Below are 22,143 nucleotides of genomic sequence, written 5' to 3' on the forward strand. Positions count from 1 at the left end.
CCTGGCACTCTGGGAGGCTGAGGTGGGAAGATTGCTTGAGGCCAGGAGTTTGAGACCAGCCTGAGTGACATAGCAAGACCCTATCTCTAAAATTAATTAATTACTGGGACATCGTGGCGGGCACTTGTAGTCCCAGCTACTTGGGAGACTGAGGCAAGAGGATCGCTTGACCCCGAGAGTTTGAAGTTGCTGTGAGCTGTGATGCCACATCACTCTACCATGGGCAACAGAGTGAGACTCTGTCTATAAATAAATAAATAAATAAATAAATAAATAAATAAATTTTTAAAATAAAATTAATTTTTAAAATTAAAAAAAGTATATGTAGGCGGCACCTGTGGCTCAGTGAGTAGGGCGCCGGCCCCATATGCTGAGGGTGGCGGGTTCGGACCCAGCCCCGGCCAAACTGCAACAGAAAAATAGCCAGGCGTTGTGGCGGGTGCCTGTAGTCCCAGCTGCTTGGGAGGCTGAGGCAAGAGAATCGCTTAAGCCCAGGAGTTGGAGGTTGCTGTGAGCCGTGTGACGCCACAGCACTGTACCCGAGGGCGGTACAGTGAGACTCTGTCTCTACCAAAAAAAAAAAAAAAAAAGTATATGTATATATACACATAAATATACTCTACTTGTTAATTATAAAAGCTTCCATTATTTGAGACCCTCCACTTGTCAAGTGACTGTGGGTATGCTCCCATTTATAGATAGGGAAACTGAGACCCAGAGATGTTAAATGACTTTCTTGATACTCTTAATACTAAAGCATAGTAAAACTAGAGACCTATGGCTCTATTCGTGCTGTGCTGTCTTACTCATTTTCCACTCATTTATTGATTCAACAAAGACTCAGGGGTCCCTGGCTGCAGGCAAGATGCTCTGCCTGGCCTGGAGATTCTCTTCTGAAGGAGTCACAAGACCACCACCTTCGTGGACCTTAAATAGAAGCAAACAAAATTGGACGTCATAACTTACCAAAAGAAGGCAATTCCATGTGCCCATCAGGGCCACATTAAACAAGTCCTTCCTGGTATGATAATGAAGGGAAGGTGGGTGACCCAGGTGAGGGGCCAGGGCAGCCTCTGGGGCAGCAGCGTCTGTCCTGAGAGGTGAGCAGCCACCGAGGAGCTGTGGGAGGCCCTAAGGCAAGTGGGCAGCTGATGCAAAGGCCACTGCAGACCAGAGAGGTCAGTCTGGAGGGTGAGGGCCCATCAGGGAGGGTGTTAGGAAGCGGTCAGAGCAGGGCAGGGTGGCGGGGGCTGGGATTACAGCAACCATCTTAACTGGGTCAGGACCAGTGATTTTGCTACTCTAAAGTCCATTTTTGACACTACTTTTGTTTTTATATATTAGTTACTGCCGTAGATTTCTAAAATTACATTTGGAATGAATATGCCCCTGAAGTAAACGAGAACAGCCCGTGGTGAACTCATCCACTCACCAGTATTACATGCACAACACCCAGGGGTGCTAGAAAAATATCTACACAAAGGCAAAATTGACAGTGGTCAATGTGGAAATGTTAACTTTGAAGAAGTTTCCAGAGGGGATATTGCCAACATTATTGTTCCCTTCAGAGTCAGGAAGATTGTAAATTCATTTGAACAATAATTCAGAGCTTAACTTATTAAGCAAATGCAGTTTCAAAGGATGCAAAGAAAGGTCAGGCATAGTCCCCGACTTCTGTAAATCCAGAATTTAGAGAGAAAACACACACACATATTTAGTAAAAGACATGCTGATTAATGACAAAGTACAAATTAAAGCATCAGGAGGAAATGAGATTTGAGTTAGATACAGAAGGACGGATGGAAATCACGTCTTGTGTGAGACAGCAGAAAATGGATTATTTCCCTGAAGCATCAGCAAAGGAGCCCCTTCCTGGGCGCTTCAGGGAGTGACCCTGGGGGATCTAGGTTTGCAATGCCACAACAAGCTTAAGAATCCAGAAATGAAGAAATCCCCTTAACGCCCAGAGGACAACTCAGGACAGCAAAGCAGGCCTGATGGCCCTATTGTTCTCAGGCTGACTTGAAGGTCCCTACTCAGCTGTCTGTCTGTGAGGCAGAGACCTCCTGTTTCTGCCCTATGTGGGTGAATTCCAGTTGGCCAAGACAGCCTGTGTGCCCCAACTTGATCCACTTTAGACAGGATTCTTCCTAATACAAGGCCCTGATCTCTCTTTTCCTAGAGCACTTTCTTTACAACAGACACACACTTTTTTCAATTGTACTTTGCGTCTTTTGAGATGAAAATCTTTCTAAAAAGCCTTAGCCAGATATACAACCCAGAATGGCCCTTCTCCAAGATCTGGGAGGTAAAGCTTTAAGATGTCCTCATCGGGGAATGTCACACCTCTGCCTCCTGGTGTCCGTGGGGGCAAGAGCTGATTCTAGTGGACACCGTACCCCACATTGTAAATCTACTTCGTGTCCTGAAGATACGTGAAGGTTCACTTTTCCTGTGGGTAAGGCCCATTAGCAATCACAGGTGGCCTTGACCTGGCCCCTCCCTGCAGCAGAGTTTGAACTGAGGCCCAGCCTCTCCCCTCTGCTGCAGGAGACCCGAACAATTTTCCTTGTGTGTTCAACTACAGCAGGCGCAATTTTTGTTCTGACACCATAAAATATTTTAGTTTTTGAGATATCTCCTGTAATTTCTTGAAAAGACAAAAAAATGAGCATTTCCATTATAAAATGAATTGAGTTTCATTTAAATAAAACAGGCCAAAAAAGGAAAACTCTTTGAATTACAACAGCATTTTATTTTTCCAATAAACAGAACCTATTTCAAAATGTGTAGATACTTCCCAAGTGGCTCCAAGGCGAGGAAATGAACAGCTGAATGTGTGAGCCGCTTCTTGGTGTAACCTGGCTTCCAGAGGACATAGTTTGCCAGGTCTGTGAGGAGGTAGCTAGGACAGTTTGGGGTCTGGACCTAACTTGATATCAGGTGGCCGACCCAGTGCGACTCTCCCAGGATGCCACTGAAGTAGTTACAGAGCACATACCAAGATGAAAACTAAGGGCACATTCACAAAGCAAATGATGCCCCAAAGCAGCTGTTAATCTGAGTTCATCTGCTTGCAGAATCAGAGGAATTTGCACTAACTCCAAGGAGAATGAAAATGGATGAAAACAAGAATAAAATCAGTGACAGATACTGACTTTACCACTGACAATGACCGCCCTGCTGCCTGGAAGACAGAAGGACCATGTCCACCCTTCAGAGGGGCCTCCTGCTCCAGGACAACATCCTCTGCACACGGAGGCTGGGCAGCTGTCACCCAGAGGTCCTGCCTCATCCCAACCCCATCATGACCCCCAGCCCCATCACTGTCCCCTAACCCCATCACTGCCCCCCAACCCTATCACTGCTGCCCACTCCCATCACTGCCCCCCACCTCATCATGCCCCCACCCGATCACTGACCCTACCCCATCACTGCCCTGACTTCCATCACTGCACCCCACTCCCATTACTGCCCTCCACTATCATCACTGTACCCTACTCCCATCACTGCCCTTTCATACCCATTCCAATTCAGAAACTGCTGTCCCCAGACACCCCTGGGGTGCTCTGCTCCAGAGGTATGTTCTCTCAAAGTGAAAGGCTGTGGGCAAGGTGGGGAGAAGAGGGACCCCGGGAACATGTTCAGCAGGCCTTTACTTGTGAAGAAGAAAGATTTCTTTGGGGCAGTTAGATCCCTCTCCTGCGCTTGTTCTGGAGCCAGCAGGGCCCCTGCCAGGAGGACCCTGGGACAGGCCTGAGGGCAGGGTCCACAGTGTACAGGGCACTAACTGGCCCTGAGCAGGCCGGCCCACTGAGCTCAGAGGAGAGCGTGTCATGTCGGAGGGTGCTGAGAGACAGGGCGGGCGGCACCAGGGCTCGTCCACCCAGGCAGGGAGGTGCACAGACTGTTCATTACTTTGGGTAGAATTGGAAGGACCTGCCCTCGATTGACATGAAGAAGGAGAGACCCAGGAGCCACTGTCCTGACCTGCTGGTCCCCCGTTTTTCTCTCTCCCTGGACTTCCCTCCTCTCCCCCACTCATCCCTGTCTGTCTCTCTCCCTCCTCCTCTGTCCTCACACCCTTTCCCTACAGACCTGCAGGCTCCCCAGTCCCAGCCCTTCTAACTCTCCTCTCTGTGTCTCGCATCAGCATTTCCAGGAAGACATTTTAATTAGTGACTTCCCAGCGGACTGGATGAATCTAGATCCAGGGTCTTGCCAGGACTGGCTGGGAGTGAGAACTAAGTCACAGACAGAGACACCTGTACAGAGGCTGGGAACGGGGAATTCCTCTAAAACCAGCCAGATTGTTCAAGGACACCCAGACAAAGGAAAGGCACAAGCTGGTTAGTGAATCAGTTGTGAATTCCATGATTTCGGCAGTCCACACACCATGCGGCAGGGTGGGGGTTAGACCCCCCTTGTCCCACAGAGTCACAGCCTCAGACGACGAGGCTCAGGTCAGCGCCCAGCAGACATTCATGAGACAAGACAGGAGGCAGATACTCTCACGGAGGTGCAGGATCAGATACTACCACCCCCAAACCCTTCCTGGGATGGATCTGGAAATAGACTATAACAAGAGCTGGGCTGTGGAAGTTAGGAAGGGAGATCAGGAAACTGTCTCTGAAGACATGACTTCTGCTGACAGCTGAGAAGGAGAACATGCTACAGATGCCGGCGTGCCGGGGAGAGCACAGACAGGAGCCGGGGCAGGCTCTGTGAGTCTGAGGAAATGAAATATGGCTGGGCGGAGGGAGTACAAGATAAGCAGAGACCTGAGGGCCAAGGTGAGGCGTTTAAGAGAACTGTGCTAAGTTTCACATATACTCTTGTAAGATGCACCGCAGGTGATGAAAATGTGTCAAACGGTCTATGAAACTAGTGTACGGTGCCCCATGATCACATTAATGTACACAGCTATGATTTAATAAAATAATAAATAAATAAATAAAAGAGAGAACTGTGCTGTCACATGAAGGACAGAGACCACCTGGAGGGTCACTCTGTCACGCAGATGAAGGTACGTGGGGGCAGTAGGAACTGGCAGAGATGAGTGGCTATAATGAATACAAAATATAAATTGTTTGAAAAAGCATTAAAAGCACTTGTGAATATTTTCTTTTTTCTTTTTTTTTTTTATTGTTGGGGATTCATTGAGGGTACAATAAGCCAGGTTACACTGATTGCATTTGTTAGGTAAAGTCTTGCCTCCAAAAGGTGTGTCACACACCAAGGTCCCACCCCCCTCCCTCCTTCCCTCTCTCTGCTCTTCCTGTCCCCACCCCTCCCTCCTTCTTTCTCTCTCTGCTCTCCCCTTCCCCCACCCCCACCGTGACCTTAATTGTCATTAATTGTCCTCATATCAAAATTCATGCTTCTCCATTTTTGTGGTGCTTTACTAAGAATAATGTCTTCCACTACCATCCAGGTTAATGTAAAGTCTCCATTGTTTTTAATGGCTGAATAGTATTCCATGGTATACATATACCACAGCTTGTTAATCCATTCCTGGGTTGGTGGGCATTTAGGCTGTTTCCACATTTTGGCGATTGTAAATTGAGCTGCAATAAACAGTCTAGTACAAGTGTCCTTATGGTAAAAGGATTTTTTTTCCTTCTGGGTAGATGCCCAGTAATGGGATTGCAGGATCAAATGGGAGGTCTAGCTTGAGTGCTTTGAGGTTTCTCCATACTTCCTTCTAAAAAGGTTGTACTAGTTTGCAGTCCCACCAGCAGTGTAACAGTGTTTTCTTCTCTCCACATCCACACCAGCAACAGCAGTTTTGAAATTTTTTGATGTGGGCCATTCTCACTGGGGTTAGATGGTATCTCAGGGTGGTTTTGATTTGCATTTCTCTAATAGATAGGGATGATGAACATTTTTTCATATGTTTGTTAGCCATTCATCTGTCTTCTTTAGAGAAGGTTCTATTCATGTCTCTTGCCCACTGATATATAGGATTGTTGGCTTTTTTCATGTGGATTAATTTGAGTTCTTTATAAATCCTAGTTATCAAGCTTTTGTCTGATTCAAAATATGTAAATATCCTTTCCCATTGTGTAGGTTGTCTATTTGCTTTGGTTGTTGTCTCCTTAGCTGTACAAAACCTTTTCAATTTAATGAAGTCCCATTTGTTTATTTTTGTTGTTGTTGCAATTGCCATGGCAGTCTTCTTCATGAAGTCTTTCCCTAGGCCGATATCTTCCAGTGTTTTTCCTATGCTTTCTTTGAGGATTTTTATTGTTTCATGCCTTAAATTTAAGTCCTTTATCCATCTTGAATCAATTTTTGTGAGTGGAGAAAGGTGTGGGTCCAGTTTCAGTCTTTTACATGTGGATATCCAGTTCTCCCAACACCATTTATTAAATAGGGAGTCTTTCCCCCAAGGTATGTTCTTGTTTGGTTTATCAAAGATTAGGTGGTTATAAGATGTTAGTTTCATTTCCCGGTTTTCTATTCGATTCCAAGTGTCTATGTCTCTATTTTTGTGCCAGTACCATGCTGTCTTGACCACTATGGCTTTGTAGTACAGCCTAAAATTGGTATGCTGATCCCCCAGCTTTATTTTTATTACTAAGAACTGCCTTAGCTATACAGGGTTTTTTCTGGTTCCATCCAAAACGCAGAATCACTTTTTCCAAATTTTGAAAGTACAATGTTGGTATTTTAATAGGAATGGCATTGAATAGGTAGATTGCTTTGGGAAGTATAGACATTTTAACAATGTTGATTCTGAATGTAAGGAAAATTTAGGAAATCCTTGCATTTATTTTTACATATATACAGAGGGTACTAAAAATGAATTCATATTTTAAGAAAGGAAAAAACTGTATTAAAATGACAATACTCAACATACACCAATCACATTTGTTATCTTGTGTATTGCATTGTATATGCATATCTCTTACAATTGCAGAAGTCAAATGTGACTTTAGAATTACAATTTTAATACGTATTTTTTTCTTTCTTAAACTGTGTATACATATTTTGGCACTATCTCAGTATATGTGGGTGCATACGTATATGTTTATATGTAACACACACCAAAGTAATATGAGACTTAAACGCTTTCTTAGTAGATACAAATAGATTTTAATAAGGATAAAGTAAAATTATAAGTGTAAGATTTCTTTTAGTCAGAGTTTAATAGGTAGCATTTTTCTTCTTTCTTACTGGTGCATAGACAATGATATGTTTTAAGAGTAATAGTATCTTAGATTCAGTGACATAGGATGACTCTTAAGTTGCTTGACTAGCAACTAGCTCGACATATGTTGTGTCATTTACTAAAGTGTGAGAGAGAGAGATTGATTTTACAGCACTGGAAGAGGTAAAGCCAACATTACTCTAACACTAAAACCTGAAATTAACAGAAAAGAGAATTAGACTGCACTGCCACTTTATTTATGTGATAGGTATAAAAACTCTAAATAAAATACTGTCAAACCCAAGTCAGTATAACATCACAACATATTACTCTGTGACCAAATAAAAATGTAAGACCATTAAAACATTAGGAAATACATAAATATGATGAATTATATACAAAGATTAAGATACTTAAAAAATATAATGGAATTAAATTCTACTCCTGAGAAAACCTCTTTGGAAACCAGAAATTAGAAGATGCTTCCTTAAACTATCATGAGAAACCACTGTTATTTAAAACACCTTTTAAAAGTCTAGCCAATGCAACAACACCTAACACTACAATGACCAGAAAAAGGGACAACGTGGCCTTTCTATAAGTGCAAATCAGTGAGTCAGCGTAACAACAAAGAGGAGAGAAAAAAGGAGGAAAGGAAGAGAGCTGCATACAATGCGTGAACTATGCCATTCACCACCTTGCATAAACTTGTGTCATTCAATTTTCCCAACCATCCTGCGAAACATATTAAAAAGAAACTTTAAAACATACCAAAAATATTACAGGTATGCACTGCAACCGGGAATGTAGACCCAAAACCTTTATTACACATCAGCAATAAACAAGTAGAAAATATGACTTATAAAAATCAATTTACAACAGCAACTTACAAAATAAAATACCTTTGAATAAGTCTAACAAAATACATCAATAATTAAATATCTAAAAGAACAGAATTGAGATGTTTCTAACAGAAAGAAATGGTAAATACTTGAAGTTACTCTGCCTTTATCAATGTATCAAAGCATCACATGTACCCTACAAACATATACAACCATTATGTATCCATAATAATTAAAAATAAAAAAATTGGTGAATTACCAAACCGAGGTGATTACCAAACCGAGTGATTACCAAACCGAGGTGGAAAAAACATACATATAATAGCAAAGAAAACATTAAAAATTGGAATGAAGGAAAATTTCTTTTATACCAAGTATTTTTAACATGACAATAATTAAGCACCAAATCACAAATAGATAAATATCATAATATCTGTAGCTTAGAAAGAGAATTAATGTAAGTGCATTGATTTTTTTTTTTTTTTTTAGAAGTCAATATACACTCATGATGCTCCCCTGTGTACCCAGACAGATAGGACTGGAGACAACGTCATCTAGATCACAGAAGCCACGTGAACACGTGGTGAAGCTTACTTACCCAAGACAGACTGAAGTTTGGAGCTGGATGCCATGGACTGCACAGTAACAGCATATCCAGGCACACACCACATGAGCAATGCTTGCTTCATTTTTCTCGAATTTCTGGACAGAGACACTGTCTAATTTGTAAATTACAAATACTGCATTTCAGTCTTGGCCTAAAGAGGCAAGAATTATGAGGCATTTCATCAGTTTCGAATCTCTCATTAATAACATCCTAGGAACTAATTCGTTAGGGTACGTGTTTACTCTCTGTTGTTTTTTTTTTTTTTTGTTAGTCTGATTAGCCATCTCTCTCTGACTATACCAGCTAGTGAGAGGTCTTAGAAGCAGTTAGTGATATTAGCTGTTATATACTGTATTTTACAACATATAATAACCACATCTGTTTGTTTGGATTTTACATACATTATATTTAATTCTCCCAAAAACACTTTTTACATCAGGTTAAGCCAGACTGGAACAATGAGATTTGAGGTGGAAAAGGAGTGACTCTGTGAACAATTCAGGCTTCATGCCCTACCCCCAACCATGGTGCACCTGTGTTTGTTACAACCGTGAATGCCCAGAGCTTTCTTTCTTATAAAACACAAAGTCACTCTTGAACTAAACCTTATACCAACCCATTTTTGGATCCAGATCGTCTCGTTTGTATGGGGATGTCCCCTCTTCTGGAATGGAGCCCAAAGCATTTTAAGTGGACCAACTCTGGCAGAGACTACAAAAGAGAAAATGACAAAATATATTTTTAGCTTAATAAAATTTGTTTTAAGGAATATTTACTATTTATAGATTATTTAAGTAAACTTTTATTACTAAGCAAGTATATTAGTATTTTTGAAAATTTAATAACTGCCTCTTGCAACTTCAGTAATTGAAGAAAATACAAAAAACTGATAACCCTTCTAAGAAGCTCCATCTTCCCCATTTCTTAACCACCTTCACACTGATACACCATTAATATGTCTGACTTGGTGGCTGAATAACCAGAATTAATTTTACCAAAACAGAAAATTAGTTAAACCCAACTGTAGCTGTTTTCTGTGTACAGAAGTGTGTTCGAATTTTTGCCTTTAAGCTACGCTGTGCTTAGCCAGGAAGGAATTCATGACTTTGGATTCCTTCATCCCAAATTCACAATGTATTAACTTACTTGCCCAAATCATGTTTCTGGGTATCAAAGACGATCCTTCTGGTGCATCTGATCCTCTCTGAGGTAAATAGTAAAAGTGAGTGTCATCTTTATATCACAGATCAAAAATATATTTTCAAGGTTCCCTTGCCAGAGTTCTCAGGGAATTTAGGTAAAAGTTAATTAATGGACAGCAACAATTTTTAAATTTATTCCCAGTGAATGGCTCAGCAGCACTGAGCACTTGCTCTATAACACAGTTATGGTTCCCTGTCATGTGTTAACTCATGTCATTCTCACAACCCCAGGGGTGGGTATTGCTGCCCTTAGGTCACCACTGGGGCATTCCTGATGATGGACAGGAGGGAGATGGGGTAGGGAGAAGTGACCTGCCCATTGCAATGCAGTGTGACAAGTGCCACCAAGGGACCACACCATTTCAGTGACTATCAAGGAATCCTGAAGGACAGAAGAGCTGCCAGAAGCCTGGAGATGGCAGGTGTATTATTCCAGATGAGGGGAAATACTGCAATTCAGAAACTACAGGTTGGGAAGAGGCAAGCTGACACCTGCAAAGTTATAGGAATGTTTTTAATCAACTGTTAGAAAGGTAAAAAGGTATGTACTAGTAACTAGAGTCAGTTCTTTAGTAAAGTCATTTCTAAATGGGTACATTGGGAAATACAAAGAATATCAATGAAATTACATAAATTGCTTTCAACAAAATCCTTGGACAAGTTTATTTTACAGTATGATTAGATCATAGGAAGAAGTGTGGTTTGGAGACCACCTGAGCAGATTTCTATCTGGCTCAATAAACAATGGGATAAAAAGTCATTCTCATCAACCTGTACAGGAAGCCCCAGAGAGAATATTCTAGTTGGACAAAGATAGAGGAATCTTATTAACATCCATTAATGAGGATGCTTATTAAATCTGCAGGTGACACAGACCAAGATAAATAGAAAGTGCCTCAAATGACAGGACCAAGACTCAGAACGACCTTGATAGATACGAATGATGCACTGAAACAAGATTTTCAACAGGGATATGTGAAATCTTCTTACGTATAATGGGAGATATTTGACCAAACATCCATTTTATTTAGGAAAAAAAGTCTGTTTTCTTTTCGTTTATCTTAAGCTCAAAATGAATAAAGAATAGGCTACAGAATTTTAACACATTCTAGCAAAAAATAATGCCAAAAAAACAAAGGTAACAAACATGACTGTGGGGTACACCATTTACATCCCTTCTGGACCACTCTATTCTGTTTTGGGCTCTCTGTTTTTAACTGAACATCATTTTGTAAATTTTCCTAGAAGAAGGTGATCATGTTGATGAAAGTTCTAGAAACCCTCCCACTTGAAGGATGAAGAGAATGTGAATGAAGAATGTAGCTGCCTTCAAATATTAGAAGGATCATATAGAAAGAATGAGCTGGTAGAATTCAATTCTAATTGTGTTATTCTCCTGCTTAAAAGCATCTATAGTGATCCACCACACTCTGAGTTTAAATTTCCCTGACCCTACGGCCTGTTTTCTTACCAATCCCTCCATCCTGAGCCAGTGTCCCTAAAACTCTTCGGCCACCAACTTCAACATATTCTAGGCTCTAGCTACACTGAAAGTTATTCAGTTTCCCCAAATCCATTCTCTCCTCCTCTCTCCCTTGCTGTTCCCACTTCTTGGGGCATTCTCCCTCACTCTCCGCTGGACTTAACTTACACACCCTTCATATCCCAGCCTGATAGCTTCCTCTAGGATGCTCGCCTCGGCCCCCACATCTTCCCAACACAGACAAGAGCAGGTGAGGGCTTCTATTCACTCTCAGAGCACTGAGTCCTTCTTCTGGGATGAAACCCTCTACACTGCCTTCTAACTGCCCGAGACCCCATCACAAACAACCTTCTCAGCTCCAGGAAGGCAGAAGTCCAGGTCTCTCTCCTTCCTCATATATCCTCAGTATCTAAGTGCAGTGGAAGAATTAAATCAATAAATAATCTATTTTTCAAGAGAAAACAAATTTAAAACCAATGTGGCAAAGTAGTGTGCAAGAAAAAAAAGTGCTTTGATTGAAGAAGAACTTCCCTGTTCTTTGCCTTAACCTCCTGGATCAAGATGCCCCACCTGCTCCTGACCTTGGGGACTCAGCTCTGCCAAGTTTCTTCACTTGTCTATGTTGGGAATGAACACCTGTTTGACCCTTATGACCTCACCTTCAGACAGCCTTAGTGTTCTCCTGTTGTTTTCTGTACCCTAGATAATTTATAAAGTAATGAGATAATTTTTTATTTTATTCCTGCGACAATTCCTTAGAGAAATATGTGTTCTGTCTGAATGATTGGCACTTCGCATTCTGAATCTAAATGCTTTTCCAGGTATTGAAGCTTAAGAGGATTAATAAACTTATTAATAATATAGCTATATTTGGCATATCAAAATAAAAAGAAATAATTTGTTAAGATCTAATAGTTTCTTAAAAAAATCTACACTTTTACTTTGTAAAATGCTTTAGGGCTAACAATATATATTAATTAAGTGTGTAGACCTGAGAAAAATTTATGCAGAACTTTATTTTTGTCCTGTAAAGTGAGAATACTACAGACAATATTTACATGAGTAATCTAACCTTCATTAACATATCACGGAGATGGCATTTTATGTACAGCTTATGGTCCCACACACATCTGAGCTGGGCACATTACTAAGTCACTCGTTCAGGAATTCTCTTCCAAATTTAATTTTTAAAGAAATGTGCATGTGTTTGTGTATTTATTTATATCAACATCAATCAAAAATTCCCCATCTCAAAATTTTTAAAACCTTCAGTAGGAATAATACTCTTTGTCCCCTGTCTTTCCATCTACTTGAAGTATAACATATTCATTTTTAATTGGAAGCCCAGACTCAACTTGGGTGCACATTCATTTAAGAGATTCCATTTGAGGTGAGCCTGTAGGTCACACAACCCTTGATCCTGTCATTTTGGGGTTCTGACTCTAATGCCCTCTCCATGACAACCAGCCAACTTCCTTACAACGCTCACTCTGGGGCAGGGATTGGGAAGCATTAAAGAGCTTAAAAAAGAAAAAGATAACTACAAAATGTCCAGTTCATTTTATTAAAGCTTAGTAAAGTCTAATAATAAAATGTCTAGATTATAAATTGTGGGATTATCTTTTACTGTAAACTGCTTATTCCAAACAATATAGGGAAAATAAATTGTTTTATCTGCATTTAACCTCTACACAATATAAGCTTTTCAATTATCCTGAAAGTGCCCAGGACATGATTTTTTTTTTTTTCTGAAAAGAACATTCTCTGAATGAATGATGCCCATAAATGTCTATGTTAAGTTTAGTCTTTATAAATTAGGGCAAAATTTATTTTCAGAGAGTCTTAACTCATTAATGCCAGAGACTTAATGGTACACCAATTTCCCTTCATTATAACACAGAAAATGTGATGTTTTAATTAACCATAACATCCTCAGAGTAAGAGTTCACTTAATAGAGATCTGCCTTTAATTTGAGTTCAAATTGTGTGAACCTCTCTGAAGTGTTCCTGTTGATTTTATTAAAAGCAATCACACAGTGAAAGGAGTTTGAGAAGTTGTTTTAATGTCTTTTCTCAGTGTAAGAGCTTTTATTTCTCACACGTTGAAACAGCACTCAAAAGGTTAGGAAAGAAAGCTCCCATGAAAATGTGGCTTTGCTGCTGCTGTCCAAGGTGCTGACTAGCCCACTGCGGTGTTCAGCTGAAACGGAGACAAACTCCAAATAGAAGCAAGTAGGAAAACGCTTTCAAACTGCATCTCAAGTGATTCACACACAGACCTCCTCAATGCTGCAGATCCAGTCCCCCAGCACACGGTCTGCTACTATCATTATTATCATTACTATTTCTTAGGAAAATATTTTTTCTAAGTGAAGGAGCTTCCCAACAGGTCTCCTTTAAAACACTCGCTGCGGAAGCTGTATAGTTATTCAAAGGAGGCTGCTATTGTACTAAACATACTTAAAAATTAGCTTAGAAGAGTAGCGTTATGCAACAGTACACAAACCACACAATGAAAACCTTGGGTTCATCACTTTTATCTGCCCAGTTTTCCTAAACCAAAGCAATCCGTTCCGTTTGGCTTGACTGTCCTCATTATCCAGCATGGTTGGTTTTATTGTTGCCTCTTGTGTCTTTACAGATCTCCAACTCACTCCGATGATGAAAATTTACTGTTATCTAAGAACATTCGAAAGGGTGTCACAATTCTCAGGGTCATCCCTGAAGAACTCCGTGTCATGATCTCAACAGAAACATCTCCACAGAAGCATGGAACCATTAAGGTGATTGTTTGTAAAGGGCTATTGCTTACACTGATGTCAATTACAGGAGATAATTAAGGAACTAATTTGCTCAAATCTATTAAGGTAAATAAGTTGCAATATTGAGTGAAATTAGATGAAACTTCTACAATTCTTTTCTATGTTGCCCAATACACCATACCATATCCTTTAATTAGTTTATCTCCCAATAGTATAGCAAGTAAATCCTAATCAGCACGGTAATAATTATTTTGGAGAACAATGTCTAAGATATTTTATAGTACTATTTGGAAAGTCAGAGTTTAAAATTTTTCTCTGACTCCATGTTTAATTGTTTTATTTAACACAAAAAGTAGCGAGTGAAACCAACAAAGAGCAGATAGATTCCAACTCTCTTTTCTCATAGACGAATATATCAGATGGTGCAGAGTTGTGAAAATATCCCTTTTGCTCTTTAAGCCATCCTACCTAGGAAATTATTCTTTATATCATTATTAGTCCTTAAATTACCCATATCATTCTTTCTGATCTGAAATGAAGAAAAACTAGATTGGAAAGTTTTTCTTGGAACGAGGAATGAGATTCCAAAAATTATGTTGGAAAATGCAAGTAGATGGAATTTTTTTTTCTGTGTTCGAAACAACTGCTGTAAAGAACTGAGTAAAGAAACAACTGCTGTAATTGGCATGATTGAGAAGGGTATGGGTGTTAATGTGTGTCCCCACCCAGGTCCCTGCTGGCTGGGTCCACATCCTGTGCCACTTCATTTGCAGCCGTCAGGTCGCTCAGCTTGCTCCTGGCAGCCGGGCCGACCCGGTCCTTCTGTCTAAGTAGGAAACGCTCCTCCACAGCAATCCGTGCTGCTTCCGGTCCCAGCTGCTGCTGTGTTGGCTCCCATCACGAGCCTTGGCAGTCATATCCCGAAACTATTTTTATATACCATACCATTTGTTGTGAATTTTTTTTTTAAGGAAAAGTGCCTACCTAGTGCTGAAGTTTGATCTGGACAATAAATCTTACCAAATCTATGTGGGAAATTGGCTAGTGAACCCCTGTACCTGCACTAACCGTTCAAGACACTAACTGACTAGGCTACTGAGATCGACTGTGGGAGGAGAAATGGGATAGTGACTGAGAGGAGGTGCAGGGAGGCCTCTGGGTCTGGTGCTGATGATGCACTGTGCACCTGCTGAGATCCATCACCCTTTACACTATTGACATACGCACTTTTTTGGTAGGTAGGTACATTTCTCATAAAAATATTTTATTGTATCAGAATTTTCAAACATTTAGTAAAAGATAGTAATAGTAAAAATAGTGAAATTTCTCTCTCCACTAAGAAAACTATACAGTTCCATTGTAAAATACTCAAGAAGACCTATGGAAACACATTATATTATGTTCTTGGCTGAGAAGACTCAATATTGTAAAGATATGAAATCACCCCAAATTCAGTTGTACATTCAATATAGTTCTAGTCAGTGTATCAAACCATTGTGTGTGTGTGCATGTGTGTGTGTGTGTTTATGATCTGAGCAGGTACTCTGTTTCCCCGAAAATAAGACATCCTCCGAAAATAAGACCTACTTACAGGAAAGATAAGACGTCCCCTGAAAATAAGACCTAGCGCATCTTTGGGAGCACACCTTTTTTCGGGGAAACAGGGTAGTATTTTATGAAAAGGTAATGAAAACACAAGATTCTATTAAAGAAACAGAAAACCAAGACATGCGGCCTTGCTGTACCAGGTATTAAAATTCATTAAAAGAGAATGATACTGATGTCGAATGAAAGAAATTTCAGAACTCAGCATCAGCCTCCATCCCATGTGGTCATTTGATATGTCCTCAAGGTGTCGCTTCAGAATGGCAGGGTAAAGCAGCAGTCCCCAACCTTTTTGGCACCAGGGACTATTTTCATGCAAGACAATTTTTCCACAGAGGGGGATGAGAGTGGGAGGACAGGAGCGGAAGCAGCACCCACACAGTGATGCTGTTGCCCACCCCGCCCCCGGTTCACAACAGGCTGGGGACTGGTATCTGTCTGCAGCCAGGGTTTATGGACCACAGAGGTAAAGGACAGATTTCCAATAAATCTATCATTAAATCAAGATACAATTTAAGACGTGCTCACTTTGGCAGTACGTGTACTAAAGTTGGGCTGATACAGAGAAGGTTAGCATGTCCCCTGCACAAGGATGACACGCCAATTCATGAAGCATTCTATATTTTAAAAAATCATAATAAATGAAGATAGGATACTGCCATGGTTTACATGTGTGTCCCTCCCAAACTCAGGCTAAAATTTAGTTGTTATTCTGACAGTATGAGGAGGTAAGACCTCCAAGAGGTGGTCACGCCATGAGGGTTCTGCCCTCGTGAATAGATTAATGCCAGTATTTCAGGAGTGAGTTTCTCAGCACTCAAGTGAGTTCCTTATAAAAGCAGGAGTTGGGGGGCCAGGTGCGGTAGTTCACACCTGCCATCCCTGCCCTGGGGAGGCCAAGACAGGAGGATCGCCTGAGCTCACAGGTTCCAGACCAGCCTGAGCAAGAGCAAGACCTCCCTCTCAAAAACACAGCTGGGCGTTGTGGCGGGCTCCTGTAGTTCCAGCTACTTCAGAGGCTGGGGCAAGAGAATTGCTTAAGCCCACGAGTTTGAGGTTGCTGTGAGTTGTGACAACACGGCACTCTACCGAGGGTGACGAAACTACACCACAAATGTATTAACTTGGAAATAAATTAATGCATGTAACTGTGTTATCAAACACCCTTTATAAGCAAAATTTGCAAGTAACAAAAATCATTCTCACAGCATGTGATAAATGAATGTACTGGAATGTAGCTTGTAAAAGATTAATATGACACTTTTAAAGAAGCTAATGTGTTAATTTCATGTTACTCAATAACTATTATCATTCCAAGGAGAAACAAAAGTACATAGGAAACTGTTGAATTATATCTCCCTTTGTCCCTTTATATCTCTTTCCAGACAGTACTCTAAATTTTTCAACCATTAAAGGGCAAAGAAACTCAAAAAAAAAAAGCAGGAGTTGGCCCCCTCTTGTTCTCTCTCCCTCTCCTTTCCCTTCCACCCTGGGCTGACGCAGCATGAAGGCCCTCGCCAGACACCAGCCCCTCAACCTTGGCCTTGCCAGCCTCCAGATATGTGAGCCAAGAAATTTCTGTTCGTTACAAATCACCCAGTCTCCATCATCCTTCTACAGCAGCACACGCAGAAAGCTGAGACAGGTGCTGGGACAATTCCACACACACGGGGAAAAATGAAATTATTTGTTACAATTTGCCCAGAAATTATGCCCAGAAATTAGTTCTCAACTGAATATAGACCTTAGATTCTGGCGTGGATGCGGAGAAAAGGGAACACTTCTGCACTGCTGGTGGGAATGCAAATTAATACATTCCTTTTGGAAAGATATATGGAGAACACTCAGAGATCTAAAAATAGATCTGCCATTCAATCCTGTAATTCCTCTGCTGGGCATATACCCAGAAGACCAAAAATCACACCATAACAAAGATATTTGTACCAGAATGTTTATTGCAGCCCAATTCATAATAGCTAAGTCATGGAAAAAGCCCAAGTGTCCATCGATCCACGAATGGATTAATAAATTGTGGTATATGTATACCATGGAATACTATGCAGCCTTAAAGAAAGATGGAGACTTTACCTCTTTCATGTTTACATGGATGGAGCTGGAACATATTCTTCTTAGTAAAGTATCCCAAGAATGGAAGAAAAAATACCCAATGTACACAGCCCTACTATGAAACTAATTTGGGACTCTCACATGAAAGCTATAATCCAGCTACAACTTAACAATAGGGGGAAGTGGGAAAGGGGGGAGGTGGGTAGAGGGAGGGGAATCGGTGGGATCACACCTGTGGTGCATATTATAGGGGTATTTGCGAAACTTGGTAAATGTAGAATGTAAATATTTTGGCACAGTAACTGAGATAACGCCGGAAAGGCTATGTTAACCACTGTGATAAAAATGTGTCAAATTGTTTATGAAGTGAGTGTATGATGCCCCATAATCATATCATTGTATACAGTTATGATTTAATAAAAAAAAATTAAAAAAAAAATAAAAAAATAAAAAACAAATTTAAGGCTTTTAGAAAATACTATATGAGGATTTCCTCATCGTCTTTTCTACCCAGGAAAAGATTCCTTAAATAAGACCTTAAAAAAAAAACGGAACACTAAGTATAAAGTAAAAACATGGTATGTTTTACTACACAAAAATCAGGAAACTCTGTCCCTTGAAAATAAATCAGAAACAAACAAAAAGATGAACTGTGTTGAAATTGAATTTTGAGACGTTAAATAAGTTACCTAAAATCACACAACTGGCAAGAGATGAGCCACACGGTCAGCCAGCCTCTCCCTCACACTGGCTTTGCTGCAGCTCCTCGGAGCTGTTACAGGATTCCCTTTAAAGGAGCCAGGTTGCAACCCAGGGTTCATTCCACTCTACCATGTGTCTTTAGAGTGCACCGAGGGCGGGAGCCTGCAGGGTGGCCCGGTATTAATGCGGCATCATGCTCAGAAAGCTGTCTCCCCAATTCCCCAGGAAGAGACCCAGCACAATGTCCTCCAAAAAGATAGGCCTGCACCACTCCTTCATAATGACAAACGTTACATGTTTCTAAACTCTGATAGAAATAATCTTTTTGATTTTCAGTAAGGAGGCATGAAGATTGAAATTCATTTAAATTCCATAAAGCAAACCAATTTTCATCACCTTAGACTGTAACTTACAGCATTAAATACATGCAGTGGTATTTCCTGCATTCACCTCCCATCAGCGCTACCCTCACATCCCAAGGAAGCTCAGATCCAGACAAGTTATACTCATTTCACAGGCATCGGCACACGGGGGATGGTCTTTTTTTTTTTCTTAATTAAATCATAGCTGTGTACATTAGTGTGATCATGGGGCACCATACACTGGTTTTATAGACCGTTTGACACATTTTCATCACACTGGTTAACACAGCCTTCCTGGCATTTTCTTAGTTATTGTGTTAAGACATTTACATTCTACATTTACTAAGTTTCACATATACCCTTGTAAGAGAGGGCTGGTCTGTAAAAGCCCGTATTCTACATACATATTGGGGAAGGGAGAAGAAAAAGAAATTTGTGAATTAGCTTTTAATGGAGCAAGACTTTTATTCCTTGGGCATATTTTTAAATCCCATCTCCATACCAAACACATTTAAACAAAGATAACCTGTTCATCAGTGATGATGTATGTGGAGGAGGAGAGTTCATCAGTGATGATGTATGTGGAGAGATTGGCCCAGGCACCTTCACTTCCCTGCCTAACTCTACCTGAATTTAATAAAAATATTAAAGGGCTTTTTGTGTATGTAAAAAGAGTGGCCGTCTTGAGTATTAACCAATGCATATCCACCAGGGGATGTCACAGATTAGATTTAACACAAAAATAACATCAGAATAACTTGGAATTCATGCTGATGGGCAGAAAGATAGTTACTTAGAAAGGATTGTTCTTAAAAAGGCATCAGAATTGATGCATTTGATTTTTACAGAAATGTTTGAATGTCTGAATTTAGGTTGTTTTCTCCACAGCTTTGTAAACAATAAACTTGACATATCAAGGTTACAATTTTAGTATGTTAATAGTGGAAACAGAATTACTTTTGGAACTCCAGAATCCTGAGAAGACAAGAATTGGATAATCATGACCCTCCTCCTTTTTCCACAAAAAGGGTTACACATCAGACCACTTTCTGCAGTCCTGTTCTATGTGATTCCAGCAGCAGAGTAGGGTCGTGTGTATTTGTGTGTTTTTCTGATTTTTGAGCTGGACACTTAGGTTTACGAAAACCTGGCTCCCACTGTGGCGTGATGCTTAGATATCTGAAGACATGATTGTTAGACATGAGAAGTCGGGGACACATGAAACCAGCTTGCAAAGGTGAAATATCGAATCACGGCGAAAGATTTACTGGAAGTCAAAAGGTCTTGAGCAGCTGAGGGTGAGCGTTCTTTCTAAGCACAGTGAAACCAGGCTTGTCCTGACCCACTCATTCTAGCAGAGTACATCTAGACACATTGGAGTGAGGTGACTGTGTGGACCTAAGAAATGTCACATGGGACACATCTTGGTTAGATATAATGCAGAAAGAAGGAGGATTCTTCTCCCATTGTGGGAGGTCACAGGGAGAAAGGCAGCCGAAGCTCCTGGGGTGGCCCAGATACTCAGCTGGATCGAAGCAGCAGCCATGCAGTGTACCAGTCGGCCGGCCTGGCCGCCACCTGCCTACATCCCTGGAAAGCTGCAATTCTCACCTCAGCGCTGGCAGTGGGAGCATCTCCAGCCCCCAGACTATCCACGCTGGGTAGTTCATTGGCAAGGTGGCTTTGCACGATGTTGACAAGTTGGACTTGGCCAGGCGAGCTCAGGGGACCATAGAAGACCTGCATCGTAAGACCCTCAGTGCTTTAAGGCTCAAACCAGACCACAGATCTCTGTCCACAGGGATCATAACACAAAGGAGAATGTTTACTTCACAAGAGTGATCAACCTGCAAGTGACAAAGTGGTGATTCCTGAGGGGAAATGAGCTAAACACTGAGCACAGATTTCTCCCGAACCCAAGGAAGAGTCTTGAAGGATCCTCACAGCCACATAAGGGTCAGGACCCTTCACAGTCGGGCCTGGGGAGGCTGGGTCTCAGGAAATAAAATGTCCGTGTTCACCCGCTGATAAAGTCGAGAACCCCCAGGATAAGCAGATGGGCGAGGGCGCTATTTGCATTTGGCAAGTTGAGTCTTCTTCGGCAGGATGGCCAAGCCATTCTGAGGGCAGATCCGAGACACAAAGGCACAGTTGTCACCATTCTTCTCACAGAAAATAGCTACAAATGGGCGGCGCCTGTGGCTCAGTGAGTAGGGCGCCGGCCCCATATGCCGAGGGTGGCGGGTTCAAACCCAGCCCCTGCCAAACTGCAACAAAAAAATAGCCGGGCGTTGTGGCAGGTGCCTGTAGTCCCAGCTGCTCGGGAGGCTGAGGCAAGAGAATCGCGTAAGCCCAAGAGTTAGAGGTTGCTGTGAGCCGTGTGACGCCACGGCACTTTACCCGAGGGCGGTACAGTGAGACTCTGTCTCTACAAAAAAAAAAAAAAGAAAAAAAAAAGAAAATAGCTACAAATACGTGGGTTCCCAAGGCTGCTCTGAGCATCCGTCCCCTGTCTCTGGCCTTCCCCGGGCCTCTGCAGACTCTTGCACATACATGGCTGCCCTTCCCCCTCCAAACCCAAACACCTGCACACGGGTCTGACGGCAGCAGCAGGAAGAGACTCACAGCTCCTTTCATTTCACTTATAAAATAAGTGCTTTTTAGAATTTCAATACCAATCAAACACAAAAAGTGCTTTTCCAGTACTGGAGAGAGAGAGAATATGAACTTCACAGTTTGGGGTCAATCTCAGAATAGAAAGCAAGCTTACCCAAGTTTCCCATCTGCTGGCTGGTGACCCGCACATGAACAGATGGCTTTATTGTTCCTGCTTCTGGAATCCAGGAGACACCCGCATCACAGGAGCTGCAGGCACTCCAGGTAGAGGAGATAAATATAGGCTGTCGATTGATCCCTCCTGTTTAGAAACTTGGCCTTCCAGGGAGCATGAAATGCTGGGTGGGGAAGGCAAAAGAGACTCACCTGCAAATATACTGCAGGTTTTACTAGAGGCTCTGATGTGAAGTAACGAAGATCCAACCCTTTCTGAAAAGCCTAAATTCAACAAGGCTAATGAAAGAAGAATATTCTTGGAGACAAAAAATAAATCAATTTAAAAAGTAGTAAAATCTGTGCCAAAGAATATTTGTCTAGATTATATCTATCTAGATTATGATTTAATTAAAAAATAGAATTTGCTGTAGACGAGGGGCTCTTCCATACATCCCAGTCCTTCGAAGTCTGAATCCAAGAGTCTTCTCCTTGTTCTCCTGTATTCTTTTCACCCTAGTTTCTGCATTTTATTGAAGCTCCTCCTATTCTTCTTAAAAGAATTTGCTCTGTAAAATTTGGATTTGTC

At 41.3% G+C, this 22,143-nt stretch overlaps 1 non-coding gene across 1 annotated transcript; it reads left to right on the forward strand.

Annotated features, from left to right (window-relative positions):
• Positions 1 to 16,174: 16,174 nt before the first annotated feature.
• Positions 16,175 to 16,281, forward strand: LOC128572159 (U6 spliceosomal RNA). Its single transcript, XR_008376071.1, has one exon. It is a non-coding gene; the product is annotated as a U6 spliceosomal RNA (small nuclear RNA).
• The last annotated feature ends 5,862 nt before the right edge of the window (positions 16,282 to 22,143 follow it).

This window comes from Nycticebus coucang, chromosome 19, assembly GCF_027406575.1.
Source record: "Nycticebus coucang isolate mNycCou1 chromosome 19, mNycCou1.pri, whole genome shotgun sequence".
In the NCBI taxonomy this organism is placed as follows: Eukaryota; Metazoa; Chordata; class Mammalia; order Primates; family Lorisidae; genus Nycticebus; species Nycticebus coucang.